This window comes from Schistocerca cancellata, chromosome 3 (assembly GCF_023864275.1).
Source record: "Schistocerca cancellata isolate TAMUIC-IGC-003103 chromosome 3, iqSchCanc2.1, whole genome shotgun sequence".
Classification (NCBI taxonomy): domain Eukaryota; kingdom Metazoa; phylum Arthropoda; class Insecta; order Orthoptera; family Acrididae; genus Schistocerca; species Schistocerca cancellata.
This window is the reverse complement of record NC_064628.1, coordinates 174,342,286-174,359,271: the sequence shown is the minus strand read 5'-3', so window position 1 is coordinate 174,359,271 and position 16,986 is coordinate 174,342,286.

Sequence of the window (16,986 nt, the reverse complement as noted above, 5' to 3'; positions counted from 1 at the left end):
TGCTTGAATTTTAACAATGCTTTAGGTCTGGTACGTACCTTATTAACATGTCGCCAACCATCATATCCATCAGAGCTCAGTGACACTAAGAGAATGTATGTTATACATCAGTACAGCTCTGAAAAGCAACATGAAAGGGGGCAGAGTGCATCAGCAGTCGAACTAAGTTGCAAAATGAAGTGCAGGACTAACAGCAGTTCTCAGTTAGACTGGAGTCAAGGAAGCAAGTACACATAACAGTAAAACTCGTAGCAACCGAAGAGGACAGCTGCGTCGACCTTCGTAACACTGTGCGCTAAATGGAAACAAGAACTCTACTGTGTATCTGATAGCACACCAGTATACCAGTATACAACTCTAAAGAATCTAATAAACAGGGACGGATGCTTGAATTTTAACAATGCTTTAGGTCTGGTACTTACCTTATTAACATCTCGCCGACCATCATATCCATCAGAGCACGGTGACACTAAGAGAATGTATGTTTTACATCAGTACAGCTCTGAAAAGCAACATGAAAGGGGGCAGAGTGCATCAGCAGTCGAACTAAGTTGCAAAATGAAGTGCAGGACTAACAGCAGTTCTCAGTTAGACTGGAGTCAAGGAACCAAGTACACATAACAGTAAAACTCGTAGCAACCGAAGAGGACAGCTGCGTCGACCTTCGGAACACTGTGCGCTAAATGGAAACAAGAACTCTACTGTGTACCTGATAGCACACCAGTATACCAGTATACAACTCTAAAGAATCTAATAAACAGGGACGGATGCTTGAATTTTAACAATGCTTTAGGTCTGGTACGTACCTTATTAACATGTCGCCAACCATCATATCCATCAGAGAACGGTGACACTAAGAGAATGTATGTTATACATCAGTACAGCTCTGAAAAGCAACATGAAAGGGGGCAGAGTGCATCAGCAGTCGAACTAAGTTGCAAAATGAAGTGCAGGACTAACAGCAGTTCTCAGTTAGACTGGAGTCAAGGAAGCAAGTACACATAACAGTAAAACTCGTAGCAACCGAAGAGGACAGCTGCGTCGACCTTCGGAACACTGTGCGCTAAATGGAAACAAGAACTCTACTGTGTATCTGATAGCACACCAGTATACCAGTATACAACTCTAAAGAATCTAATAAACAGGGACGGATGCTTGAATTTTAACAATGCTTTAGGTCTGGTACTTACCTTATTAACATCTCGCCGACCATCATATCCATCAGAGCACGGTGACACTAAGAGAATGTACGTTATACATCAGTACAGCTCTGAAAAGCAACATGAAAGGGGGCAGAGTGCATCAGCAGTCGAACTAAGTTGCAAAATGAAGAGCAGGACTAACAGCAATTCTCAGTTAGACTCGAGTCAAGGAAGCAAGTACACATAACAGTAAAACTCGTAGCAACCGAAGAGGACAGCTGCGTCGACCTTCGGAACACTGTGCGCTAAATGGAAACAAGAACTCTACTGTGTATCTGATAGCACACCAGTTTACCAGTATACAACTCTAAAGAATCTAATAAACAGGGACGGATGCTTGAATTTTAACAATGCTTTAGGTCTGGTACTTACCTTATTAACATCTCGCCGACCATCATATCCATCAGAGCACGGTGACACTAAGAGAATGTATGTTATACATCAGTACAGCTCTGAAAAGCAACATGAAAGGCGGCAGAGTGCATCAGCACTCGAACTAAGTTGCAAAATGCAGTGCAGGACTAACAGCAGTTCTCAGTTAGACTGGAGTCAAGGAGGCAAGTACACATAACAGTAAAACTCGTAGCAACCGAAGAGAACAGCTGCGTCGACCTTCGGAACACTGTGCGCTGAATGGAAACAAGAACTCTACTGTGTACCTGATAGCTCACCAGTATACCAGTATACAACTCTAAAGAATCTAATAAACAGGGACGGATGCTTGAATTTTAACAATGCTTTAGGTCTGGTACGTACCTTATTAACATGTCGCCAACCATCATATCCATCAGAGCACTGTGACACTAAGAGAATGTATGTTGTACATCAGTACAGCTCTGAAAAGCAACATGAAAGGGGGCAGAGTGCATCAGCAGTCGAACTAAGTTGCAAAATGAAGTGCAGGACTAACAGCAGTTCTCAGTTAGACTGGAGTCAAGGAAGCAAGTACACATAACAGTAAAACTCGTAGCAACCGAAGAGGACAGCTGCGTCGACTTCGGAACACTGTGCGCTAAATGGAAACAAGAACTCTACTGTGTATCTGATAGCACACCAGTATACCAGTATACAACTCTAAAGAATCTAATAAACAGGGACGGATGCTTGAATTTTAACAATGCTTTAGGTCTGGTACTTACCTTATTAACATCTCGCTGACCATCATATCCATCACAGCACGGTGACACTAAGAGAATGTATGTTTTACATCAGTACAGCTCTGAAAAGCAACATGAAAGGGGGCAGAGTGCATCAGCAGTCGAACTAAGTTGCAAAATAAAGTGCAGGACTAACAGCAGTTCTCAGTTAGACTGGAGTCAAGGAAGCAAGTACACATAACAGTAAAACTCGTAGCAACCGAAGAGGACAGCTGCGTCGACCTTCGGAACACTGTGAGCTAAATGGAAACAAGAACTCTACTGTGTATCTGATAGCACACCAGTATACCAGCATACAACTCTAAAGAATCTAATAAACAGGGACGGATGCTTGAATTTTAACAATGATTTAGGTCTGGTACTTACCTTATTAACATCTCGCCGACCATCATATCCATCAGAGCACGGTGACACTAAGAGAGTGTTTGTTTTACATCAGTACAGCTCTGAAAAGCAACATGAAAGGGGGCAGAGTGCATCAGCAGTCGAACTAAGTTGCAAAATGAAGTGCAGGACTAACAGCAGTTCTCAGTTAGACTGGAGTCAAGGAAGCAAGTACACATAACAGTAAAACTCGTAGCAACCGAAGAGGACAGCTGCGTCGACCTTCAGAACACTGTGCGCTAAATGGAAACAAGAACTCTACTGTGTACCTGATAGCACACCAGTATACCAGTATACAACTCTAAAGAATCTAATAAACAGGGACGGATGCTTGAATTTTAACAATGCTTTAGGTCTGGTACTTACCTTATTAACATCTCGCTGACCATCATATCCATCACAGCACGGTGACACTAAGAGAATGTATGTTTTACATCAGTACAGCTCTGAAAAGCAACATGAAAGGGGGCAGAGTGCATCAGCAGTCGAACTAAGTTGCAAAATAAAGTGCAGGACTAACAGCAGTTCTCAGTTAGACTGGAGTCAAGGAAGCAAGTACACATAACAGTAAAACTCGTAGCAACCGAAGAGGACAGCTGCGTCGACCTTCGGAACACTGTGAGCTAAATGGAAACAAGAACTCTACTGTGTATCTGATAGCACACCAGTATACCAGCATACAACTCTAAAGAATCTAATAAACAGGGACGGATGCTTGAATTTTAACAATGATTTAGGTCTGGTACTTACCTTATTAACATCTCGCCGACCATCATATCCATCAGAGCACGGTGACACTAAGAGAGTGTTTGTTTTACATCAGTACAGCTCTGAAAAGCAACATGAAAGGGGGCAGAGTGCATCAGCAGTCGAACTAAGTTGCAAAATGAAGTGCAGGACTAACAGCAGTTCTCAGTTAGACTGGAGTCAAGGAAGCAAGTACACATAACAGTAAAACTCGTAGCAACCGAAGAGGACAGCTGCGTCGACCTTCAGAACACTGTGCGCTAAATGGAAACAAGAACTCTACTGTGTACCTGATAGCACACCAGTATACCAGTATACAACTCTAAAGAATCTAATAAACAGGGACGGATGCTTGAATTTTAACAATGCTTTAGGTCTGGTACGTACCTTATTAACATGTCGCCAACCATCATATCCATCAGAGCTCAGTGACACTAAGAGAATGTATGTTATACATCAGTACAGCTCTGAAAAGCAACATGAAAGGGGGCAGAGTGCATCAGCAGTCGAACTAAGTTGCAAAATGAAGTGCAGGACTAACAGCAGTTCTCAGTTAGACTGGAGTCAAGGAAGCAAGTACACATAACAGTAAAACTCGTAGCAACCGAAGAGGACAGCTGCGTCGACCTTCGGAACACTGTGCGCTAAATGGAAACAAGAACTCTACTGTGTATCTGATAGCACACCAGTATACCAGTATACAACTCTAAAGAATCTAATAAACAGGGACGGATGCTTGAATTTTAACAATGCTTTAGGTCTGGTACTTACCTTATTAACATCTCGCCGACCATCATATCCATCAGAGCACGGTGACACTAAGAGAATGTATGTTTTACATCAGTACAGCTCTGAAAAGCAACATGAAAGGGGGCAGAGTGCATCAGCAGTCGAACTAAGTTGCAAAATGAAGTGCAGGACTAACAGCAGTTCTCAGTTAGACTGGAGTCAAGGAACCAAGTACACATAACAGTAAAACTCGTAGCAACCGAAGAGGACAGCTGCGTCGACCTTCGGAACACTGTGCGCTAAATGGAAACAAGAACTCTACTGTGTACCTGATAGCACACCAGTATACCAGTATACAACTCTAAAGAATCTAATAAACAGGGACGGATGCTTGAATTTTAACAATGCTTTAGGTCTGGTACGTACCTTATTAACATGTCGCCAACCATCATATCCATCAGAGAACGGTGACACTAAGAGAATGTATGTTATACATCAGTACAGCTCTGAAAAGCAACATGAAAGGGGGCAGAGTGCATCAGCAGTCGAACTAAGATGCAACATGAAGTGCAGGACTAACAGCAGTTCTCAGTTAGACTGGAGTCAAGGAAGCAAGTACACATAACAGTAAAACTCGTAGCAACCGAAGAGCACAGCTGCGTCGACCTTCGGAACACTGTGCGCTAAATGGAAACAAGAACTCTACTGTGTACCTGATAGCACACCAGTATACCAGTATACAACTCTAAAGAATCTCATAAACAGGGACGGATGCTTGAATTTTAACAATGCTTTAGGTCTGGTACGTACCTTATTAACATGTCGCCAACCATCATATCCATCAGAGCACGGTGACACTAAGAGAATGTATGTTATACATCAGTACAGCTCTGAAAAGCAACTTGAAAGGGGGCAGAGTGCATCAGCAGTCGAACTAGGTTGCAAAATGAAGTGCAGGACTAAAAGCAGTTCTCAGTTAGACTGGAGTCAAGGAAGCAAGTACACATAACAGTAAAACTCGTAGCAACCGAAGAGGACAGCTGCGTCGACCTTCGGAACACTGTGCGCTAAATGGAAACAAGAACTCTACTGTGTATCTGATAGCACACCAGTATACCAGTATACAACTCTAAAGAATCTAATAAACAGGGACGGATGCTTGAATTTTAACAATGCTTTAGGTCTGGTACTTACTTTATTAACATCTCGCCGACCATCATATCCATCAGAGCACGGTGACACTAAGAGAATGTATGTTATACATCAGTACAGCTCTGAAAAGCAACATGAAAGGGGGCAGAGTGCATCAGCAGTCGAACTAAGTTGCAAAATGAAGAGCAGGACTAACAGCAGTTCTCAGTTAGACTGGAGTCAAGGAAGCATGTACACATAACAGTAAAACTCGTAGCAACCGAAGAGGACAGCTGCGTCGACCTTCGGAACACTGTGCGCTAAATGGAAACAAGAACTCTACTGTGTATCTGATAGCACACCAGTATACCAGTATACAACTCTAAAGAATCTCATAAACAGGGACGGATGCTTGAATTTTAACAATGCTTTAGGTCTGGTACTTACCTTATTAACATCTCGCCGACCATCATATCCATCAGAGCACGGTGACACTAAGAGAATGTATGTTATACATCAGTACAGCTCTGAAAAGCAACATGAAAGGGGGAAGAGTGCATCAGCAGTCGAACTAAGTTGCAAAATGAAGTGCAGGACTAACAGCAGTTCTCAGTTAGACTGGAGTCAAGGAGGCAAGTACACATAACAGTAAAACTCGTAGCAACCGAAGAGGACAGCTGCGTCGACCTTCGGAACACTGTGCGCTAAATGGAAACAAGAACTCTACTGTGTACCTGATAGCACACCAGTATACCAGTATACAACTCTAAAGAATCTAATAAACAGGGACGGATGCTTGAATTTTAACAATGCTTTAGGTCTGGTACTTACCTTATTAACATCTCGCCGACCATCATATCCATCAGAGCACGGTGACACTAAGAGAATGTATGTTATACATCAGTACAGCTCTGAAAAGCAACATGAAAGGGGGCAGAGTGCATCAGCAGTCGAACTAAGTTGCAAAATGAAGTGCAGGACTAACAGCAGTTCTCAGTTAGACTGGAGTCAAGGAAGCAAGTACACATAACAGTAAAACTCGTAGCAACCGAAGAGGACAGCTGCGTCGACCTTCGGAACACTGTGCGCTAAATGGAAACAAGAACTCTACTGTGTATCTGATAGCACACCAGTATACCAGTATACAACTCTAAAGAATCTAATAAACAGGGACGGATGCTTGAATTTTAACAATGCTTTAGGTCTGGTACTTACCTTATTAACATCTCGCCGACCATCATATCCATCAGAGCACGGTGACACTAAGAGAATGTATGTTTTACATCAGTACAGCTCTGAAAAGCAACATGAAAGGGGGCAGAGTGCATCAGCAGTCGAACTAAGTTGCAAAATGAAGTGCAGGACTAACAGCAGTTCTCAGTTAGACTGGAGTCAAGGAACCAAGTACACATAACAGTAAAACTCGTAGCAACCGAAGAGGACAGCTGCGTCGACCTTCGGAACACTGTGCGCTAAATGGAAACAAGAACTCTACTGTGTACCTGATAGCACACCAGTATACCAGTATACAACTCTAAAGAATCTAATAAACAGGGACGGATGCTTGAATTTTAACAATGCTTTAGGTCTGGTACGTACCTTATTAACATGTCGCCAACCATCATATCCATCAGAGAACGGTGACACTAAGAGAATGTATGTTATACATCAGTACAGCTCTGAAAAGCAACATGAAAGGGGGCAGAGTGCATCAGCAGTCGAACTAAGTTGCAAAATGAAGTGCAGGACTAACAGCAGTTCTCAGTTAGACTGGAGTCAAGGAAGCAAGTACACATAACAGTAAAACTCGTAGCAACCGAAGAGGACAGCTGCGTCGACCTTCGGAACACTGTGCGCTAAATGGAAACAAGAACTCTACTGTGTACCTGATAGCACACCAGTATACCAGTATACAACTCTAAAGAATCTCATAAACAGGGACGGATGCTTGAATTTTAACAATGCTTTAGGTCTGGTACGTACCTTATTAACATGTCGCCAACCATCATATCCATCAGAGCACGGTGACACTAAGAGAATGTATGTTATACATCAGTACAGCTCTGAAAAGCAACATGAAAGGGGGCAGAGTGCATCAGCAGTCGAACTAAGTTGCAAAATGAAGTGCAGGACTAACAGCAGTTCTCAGTTAGACTGGAGTCAAGGAGGCAAGTACACATAACATTAAAACTCGTAGCAACCGAAGAGGACAGCTGCGTCGACCTTCGGAACACTGTGCGCTAAATGGAAACAAGAACTCTACTGTGTATCTGATAGCACACCAGTATACCAGTATACAACTCTAAAGAATCTAATAAACAGGGACGGATGCTTGAATTTTAACAATGCTTTAGGTCTGGTACTTACCTTATTAACATCTCGCCGACCATCATATCCATCAGAGCACGGTGACACTATGAGAATGTATGTTATACATCAGTACAGCTCTGAAAAGCAACATGAAAGGGGGCAGAGTGCATCAGCAGTCGAACTAAGTTGCAAAATGAAGAGCAGGACTAACAGCAGTTCTCAGTTAGACTCGAGTCAAGGAAGCAAGTACACATAACAGTAAAACTCGTAGCAACCGAAGAGGACAGCTGCGTCGACCTTCGGAACACTGTGCGCTAAATGGAAACAAGAACTCTACTGTGTATCTGATAGCACACCAGTATACCAGTATACAACTCTAAAGAATCTAATAAACAGGGACGGATGCTTGAATTTTAACAATGCTTTAGGTCTGGTACTTACCTTATTAACATCTCGCCGACCATCATATCCATCAGAGCACGGTGACACTAAGAGAATGTATGTTATACATCAGTACAGCTCTGAAAAGCAACATGAAAGGGGGCAGAGTGCATCAGCAGTCGAACTAAGTTGCAAAATGCAGTGCAGGACTAACAGCAGTTCTCAGTTAGACTGGAGTCAAGGAGGCAAGTACACATAACAGTAAAACTCGTAGCAACCGAAGAGGACAGCTGCGTCAACCTTCGGAACACTGTGCGCTGAATGGAAACAAGAACTCTACTGTGTACCTGATAGCACACCAGTATACCAGTATACAACTCTAAAGAATCTAATAAACAGGGACGGATGCTTGAATTTTAACAATGCTTTAGGTCTGGTACGTACCTTATTAACATGTCGCCAACCATCATATCCATCAGAGCACTGTGACACTAAGAGAATGTATGTTGTACATCAGTACAGCTCTGAAAAGCAACATGAAAGGGGGCAGAGTGCTTCAGCAGTCGAACTAAGTTGCAAAATGAAGTGCAGGACTAACAGCAGTTCTCAGTTAGACTGGAGTCAAGGAAGCAAGTACACATAACAGTAAAACTCGTAGCAACCGAAGAGGACAGCTGCGTCGACCTTCGGAACACTGTGCGCTAAATGGAAACAAGAACTCTACTGTGTATCTGATAGCACACCAGTATACCAGTATACAACTCTAAAGAATCTAATAAACAGGGACGGATGCTTGAATTTTAACAATGCTTTAGGTCTGGTACTTACCTTATTAACATCTCGCCAACCATCATATCCATCAGAGAACGGTGACACTAAGAGAATGTATGTTATACATCAGTACAGCTCTGAAAAGCAACATGAAAGGGGGCAGAGTGCATCAGCAGTCGAACTAAGTTGCAAAATGAAGTGCAGGACTAACAGCAGTTCTCAGTTAGACTGGAGTCTAGGAAGCAAGTACACATAACAGTAAAACTCGTAGCAACCGAAGAGGACAGCTGCGTCGACCTTCGGAACACTGTGCGCTAAATGGAAACAAGAACTCTACTGTGTACCTGATAGCACACCAGTATACCAGTATACAACTCTAAAGAATCTCATAACCAGGGACGGATGCTTGAATTTTAACAATGCTTTAGGTCTGGTACGTACCTTATTAACATGTCGCCAACCATCATATCCATCAGAGCACGGTGACACTAAGAGAATGTATGTTATACATCAGTACAGCTCTGAAAAGCAACATGAAAGGGGGCAGAGTGCATCAGCAGTCGAACTAAGTTGCAAAATGAAGTGCAGGACTAACAGCAGTTCTCAGTTAGACTGGAGTCAAGGAAGCAAGTACACATAACAGTAAAACTCGTAGCAACCGAAGAGGACAGCTGCGTCGACTTTCGGAACACTGTGCGCTAAATGGAAACAAGAACTCTACTGTGTATCTGATAGCACACCAGTATACCAGTATACAACTCTAAAGAATCTAATAAACAGGGACGGATGCTTGAATTTTAACAATGCTTTAGGTCTGGTACTTACCTTATTAACATCTCGCCGACCATCATATCCATCAGAGCACGGTGACACTAAGAGAATGTATGTTATACATCAGTACAGCTCTGAAAAGCAACATGAAAGGGGGCAGAGTGCATCAGCAGTCGAACTAAGTTGCAAAATGAAGAGCAGGACTAACAGCAGATCTCAGTTAGACTCGAGTCAAGGAAGCAAGTACACATAACAGTAAAACTCGTAGCAACCGAAGAGGACAGCTGCGTCGACCTTCGGAACACTGTGCGCTAAATGGAAACAAGAACTCTACTGTGTATCTGATAGCACACCAGTATACCAGTATACAACTCTAAAGAATCTAATAAACAGGGACGGACGCTTGAATTTTAACAGTGCTTTAGGTCTGGTACTTACCTTATTAACATCTCGCCGACCATCATATCCATCAGAGCACGGTGACACTAAGAGAATGTATGTTATACATCAGTACAGCTCTGAAAAGCAACATGAAAGGGGGCAGAGTGCATCAGCAGTCGAACTAAGTTGCAAAATGCAGTGCAGGACTAACAGCAGTTCTCAGTTAGACTGGAGTCAAGGAGGCAAGTACACATAACAGTAAAACTCGTAGCAACCGAAGAGGACAGCTGCGTCAACCTTCGGAACACTGTGCGCTGAATGGAAACAAGAACTCTACTGTGTACCTGATAGCACACCAGTATACCAGTATACAACTCTAAAGAATCTAATAAACAGGGACGGATGCTTGAATTTTAACAATGCTTTAGGTCTGGTACGTACCTTATTAACATGTCGCCAACCATCATATCCATCAGAGCACTGTGACACTAAGAGAATGTATGTTGTACATCAGTACAGCTCTGAAAAGCAACATGAAAGGGGGCAGAGTGCTTCAGCAGTCGAACTAAGTTGCAAAATGAAGTGCAGGACTAACAGCAGTTCTCAGTTAGACTGGAGTCAAGGAAGCAAGTACACATAACAGTAAAACTCGTAGCAACCGAAGAGGACAGCTGCGTCGACCTTCGGAACACTGTGCGCTAAATGGAAACAAGAACTCTACTGTGTATCTGATAGCACACCAGTATACCAGTATACAACTCTAAAGAATCTAATAAACAGGGACGGATGCTTGAATTTTAACAATGCTTTAGGGCTGGTACTTACCTTATTAACATCTCGCCAACCATCATATCCATCAGAGAACGGTGACACTAAGAGAATGTATGTTATACATCAGTACAGCTCTGAAAAGCAACATGAAAGGGGGCAGAGTGCATCAGCAGTCGAACTGAGTTGCAAAATGAAGTGCAGGACTAACAGCAGTTCTCAGTTAGACTGGAGTCTAGGAAGCAAGTACACATAACATTAAAACTCGTAGCAACCGAAGAGGACAGCTGCGTCGACCTTCGGAACACTGTGCGCTAAATGGAAACAAGAACTCTACTGTGTATCTGATAGCACACCAGTATACCAGTATACAACTCTAAAGAATCTCATAAACAGGGACGGATGCTTGAATTTTAACAATGCTTTAGGTCTGGTACGTACCTTATTAACATGTCGCCAACCATCATATCCATCAGAGCACGGTGACACTAAGAGAATGTATGTTATACATCAGTACAGCTCTGAAAAGCAACATGAAAGGGGGCAGAGTGCATCAGCAGTCGAACTAAGTTGCAAAATGAAGTGCAGGACTAACAGCAGTTCTCAGTTAGACTGGAGTCAAGGAAGCAAGTACACATAACAGTAAAACTCGTAGCAACCGAAGAGGACAGCTGCGTCGACCTTCGGAACACTGTGCGCTAAATGGAAACAAGAACTCTACTGTGTATCTGATAGCACACCAGTATACCAGTATACAACTCTAAAGAATCTAATAAACAGGGACGGATGCTTGAATTTTAACAATGCTTTAGGTCTGGTACTTACCTTATTAACATCTCGCCGACCATCATATCCATCAGAGCACGGTGACACTAAGAGAATGTATGTTATACATCAGTACAGCTCTGAAAAGCAACATGAAAGGGGGCAGAGTGCATCAGCAGTCGAACTAAGTTGCAAAATGAAGAGCAGGACTAACAGCAGTTCTCAGTTAGACTCGAGTCAAGGAAGCAAGTACACATAACAGTAAAACTCGTAGCAACCGAAGAGGACAGCTGCGTCGACCTTCGGAACACTGTGCGCTAAATGGAAACAAGAACTCTACTGTGTATCTGATAGCACACCAGTATACCAGTATACAACTCTAAAGAATCTAATAAACAGGGACGGATGCTTGAATTTTAACAATGCTTTAGGTCTGGTACTTACCTTATTAACATCTCGCCAACCATCATATCCATCAGAGAACGGTGACACTAAGAGAATGTATGTTATACATCAGTACAGCTCTGAAAAGCAACATGAAAGGGGGCAGAGTGCATCAGCAGTCGAACTAATTTGCAAAATGAAGTGCAGGACTAACAGCAGTGCTCAGTTAGACTGGAGTCTAGGAAGCAAGTACACATAACAGTAAAACTCGTAGCAACCGAAGAGGACAGCTGCGTCGACCTTCGGAACACTGTGCGCTAAATGGAAACAAGAACTCTACTGTGTACCTGATAGCACACCAGTATACCAGTACACAACTCTAAAGAATCTCATAAACAGGGACGGATGCTTGAATTTTAACAATGCTTTAGGTCTGGTACGTACCTTATTAACATGTCGCCAACCATCATATCCATCAGAGCACGGTGACACTAAGAGAATGTATGTTATACATCAGTACAGCTCTGAAAAGCAACATGAAAGGGGGCAGAGTGCATCAGCAGTCGAACTAAGTTGCAAAATGAAGTGCAGGACTAACAGCAGTTCTCAGTTAGACTGGAGTCAAGGAAGCAAGTACACATAACAGTAAAACTCGTAGCAACCGAAGAGGACAGCTGCGTCGACCTTCGGAACACTGTGCGCTAAATGGAAACAAGAACTCTACTGTGTATCTGATAGCACACCAGTATACCAGTATACAACTCTAAAGAATCTAATAAACAGGGACGGATGCTTGAATTTTAACAATGCTTTAGGTCTGGTACTTACCTTATTAACATCTCGCCGACCATCATATCCATCAGAGCACGGTGACACTAAGAGAATGTATGTTATACATCAGTACAGCGCTGAAAAGCAACATGAAAGGGGGCAGAGTGCATCAGCAGTCGAACTAAGTTGCAAATTGAAGAGCAGGACTAACAGCAGTTCTCAGTTAGACTCGAGTCAAGGAAGCAAGTACACATAACAGTAAAACTCGTAGCAACCGAAGAGGACAGCTGCGTCGACCTTCGGAACACTGTGCGCTAAATGGAAACAAGAACTCTACTGTGTATCTGATAGCACACCAGTATACCAGTATACAACTCTAAAGAATCTAATAAACAGGGACTGATGCTTGAATTTTAACAATGCTTTAGGTCTGGTACTTAATTTATTAACATCTCGCCGACCATCATATCCATCAGAGCACGGTGACACTAAGAGAATGTATGTTATACATCAGTACAGCTCTGAAAAGCAACATGAAAGGCGGCAGAGTGCATCAGCACTCGAACTAAGTTGCAAAATGCAGTGCAGGACTAACAGCAGTTCTCAGTTAGACTGGAGTCAAGGAGGCAAGTACACATAACAGTAAAACTCGTAGCAACCGAAGAGGACAGCTGCGTCGACCTTCGGAACACTGTGCGCTGAATGGAAACAAGAACTCTACTGTGTACCTGATAGCACACCAGTATACCAGTATACAACTCTAAAGAATCTAATAAACAGGGACGGATGCTTGAATTTTAACAATGCTTTAGGTCTGGTACGTACCTTATTAACATGTCGCCAACCATCATATCCATCAGAGCTCTGTGACACTAAGAGAATGTATGTTGTACATCAGTACAGCTCTGAAAAGCAACATGAAAGGGGGCAGAGTGCATCAGCAGTCGAACTAAGTTGCAAAATGAAGTGCAGGACTAACAGCAGTTCTCAGTTAGACTGGAGTCACGGAAGCAAGTACACATAACAGTAAAACTCGTAGCAACCGAAGAGGACAGCTGCGTCGACCTTCGGAACACTGTGCGCTAAATGGAAACAAGAACTCTACTGTGTATCTGATAGCACACCAGTATACCAGTATACAACTCTAAAGAATCTAATAAACAGGGACGGATGCTTGAATTTTAGCAATGCTTTAGGTCTGGTACTTACCTTATTAACATCTCGCTGACCATCATATCCATCACAGCACGGTGACACTAAGAGAATGTATGTTTTACATCAGTACAGCTCTGAAAAGCAACATGAAAGGGGGCAGAGTGCATCAGCAGTCGAACTAAGTTGCAAAATAAAGTGCAGGACTAACAGCAGTTCTCAGTTGGACTGGAGTCAAGGAAGCAAGTACACATAGCAGTAAAACTCGTAGCAACCGAAGAGGACAGCTGCGTCGACCTTCGGAACACTGTGAGCTAAATGGAAACAAGAACTCTACTGTGTATCTGATAGCACACCAGTATACCAGCATACAACTCTAAAGAATCTAATAAACAGGGACGGATGCTTGAATTTTAACAATGATTTAGGTCTGGTACTTACCTTATTAACATCTCGCCGACCATCATATCCATCAGAGCACGGTGACACTAAGAGAGTGTTTGTTTTACATCAGTACAGCTCTGAAAAGCAACATGAAAGGGGGCAGAGTGCATCAGCAGTCGAACTAAGTTGCAAAATGAAGTGCAGGACTAACAGCAGTTCTCAGTTAGACTGGAGTCAAGGAAGCAAGTACACATAACAGTAAAACTCGTAGCAACCGAAGAGGACAGCTGCGTCGACCTTCAGAACACTGTGCGCTAAATGGAAACAAGAACTCTACTGTGTATCTGATAGCAGACCAGTATACCAGTATACAACTCTAAAGAATCTAATAAACAGGGACGGATGCTTGAATTTTAACAATGCTTTAGGTCTGGTACTTACCTTATTAACATCTCGCCGACCATCATATCCATCAGAGCACGGTGACACTAAGAGAATGTATGTTATACATCAGTACAGCTCTGAAAAGCAACATGAAAGGGGGCAGAGTGCATCAGCAGTCGAACTAAGTTGCAAAATGCAGTGCAGGACTAACAGCAGTTCTCAGTTAGACTGGAGTCAAGGAGGCAAGTACACATAACAGTAAAACTCGTAGCAACCGAAGAGGACAGCTGCGTCAACCTTCGGAACACTGTGCGCTGAATGGAAACAAGAACTCTACTGTGTACCTGATAGCACACCAGTATACCAGTATACAACTCTAAAGAATCTAATAAACAGGGACGGATGCTTGAATTTTAACAATGCTTTAGGTCTGGTACGTACCTTATTAACATGTCGCCAACCATCATATCCATCAGAGCACTGTGACACTAAGAGAATGTATGTTGTACATCAGTACAGCTCTGAAAAGCAACATGAAAGGGGGCAGAGTGCTTCAGCAGTCGAACTAAGTTGCAAAATGAAGTGCAGGACTAACAGCAGTTCTCAGTTAGACTGGAGTCAAGGAAGCAAGTACACATAACAGTAAAACTCGTAGCAACCGAAGAGGACAGCTGCGTCGACCTTCGGAACACTGTGCGCTAAATGGAAACAAGAACTCTACTGTGTATCTGATAGCACACCAGTATACCAGTATACAACTCTAAAGAATCTAATAAACAGGGACGGATGCTTGAATTTTAACAATGCTTTAGGGCTGGTACTTACCTTATTAACATCTCGCCAACCATCATATCCATCAGAGAACGGTGACACTAAGAGAATGTATGTTATACATCAGTACAGCTCTGAAAAGCAACATGAAAGGGGGCAGAGTGCATCAGCAGTCGAACTGAGTTGCAAAATGAAGTGCAGGACTAACAGCAGTTCTCAGTTAGACTGGAGTCTAGGAAGCAAGTACACATAACATTAAAACTCGTAGCAACCGAAGAGGACAGCTGCGTCGACCTTCGGAACACTGTGCGCTAAATGGAAACAAGAACTCTACTGTGTATCTGATAGCACACCAGTATACCAGTATACAACTCTAAAGAATCTCATAAACAGGGACGGATGCTTGAATTTTAACAATGCTTTAGGTCTGGTACGTACCTTATTAACATGTCGCCAACCATCATATCCATCAGAGCACGGTGACACTAAGAGAATGTATGTTATACATCAGTACAGCTCTGAAAAGCAACATGAAAGGGGGCAGAGTGCATCAGCAGTCGAACTAAGTTGCAAAATGAAGTGCAGGACTAACAGCAGTTCTCAGTTAGACTGGAGTCAAGGAAGCAAGTACACATAACAGTAAAACTCGTAGCAACCGAAGAGGACAGCTGCGTCGACCTTCGGAACACTGTGCGCTAAATGGAAACAAGAACTCTACTGTGTATCTGATAGCACACCAGTATACCAGTATACAACTCTAAAGAATCTAATAAACAGGGACGGATGCTTGAATTTTAACAATGCTTTAGGTCTGGTACTTACCTTATTAACATCTCGCCGACCATCATATCCATCAGAGCACGGTGACACTAAGAGAATGTATGTTATACATCAGTACAGCTCTGAAAAGCAACATGAAAGGGGGCAGAGTGCATCAGCAGTCGAACTAAGTTGCAAAATGAAGAGCAGGACTAACAGCAGTTCTCAGTTAGACTCGAGTCAAGGAAGCAAGTACACATAACAGTAAAACTCGTAGCAACCGAAGAGGACAGCTGCGTCGACCTTCGGAACACTGTGCGCTAAATGGAAACAAGAACTCTACTGTGTATCTGATAGCACACCAGTATACCAGTATACAACTCTAAAGAATCTAATAAACAGGGACGGATGCTTGAATTTTAACAATGCTTTAGGTCTGGTACTTACCTTATTAACATCTCGCCAACCATCATATCCATCAGAGAACGGTGACACTAAGAGAATGTATGTTATACATCAGTACAGCTCTGAAAAGCAACATGAAAGGGGGCAGAGTGCATCAGCAGTCGAACTAATTTGCAAAATGAAGTGCAGGACTAACAGCAGTTCTCAGTTAGACTGGAGTCTAGGAAGCAAGTACACATAACAGTAAAACTCGTAGCAACCGAAGAGGACAGCTGCGTCGACCTTCGGAACACTGTGCGCTAAATGGAAACAAGAACTCTACTGTGTACCTGATAGCACACCAGTATACCAGTACACAACTCTAAAGAATCTCATAAACAGGGACGGATGCTTGAATTTTAACAATGCTTTAGGTCTGGTACGTACCTTATTAACATGTCGCCAACCATCATATCCATCAGAGCACGGTGACACTAAGA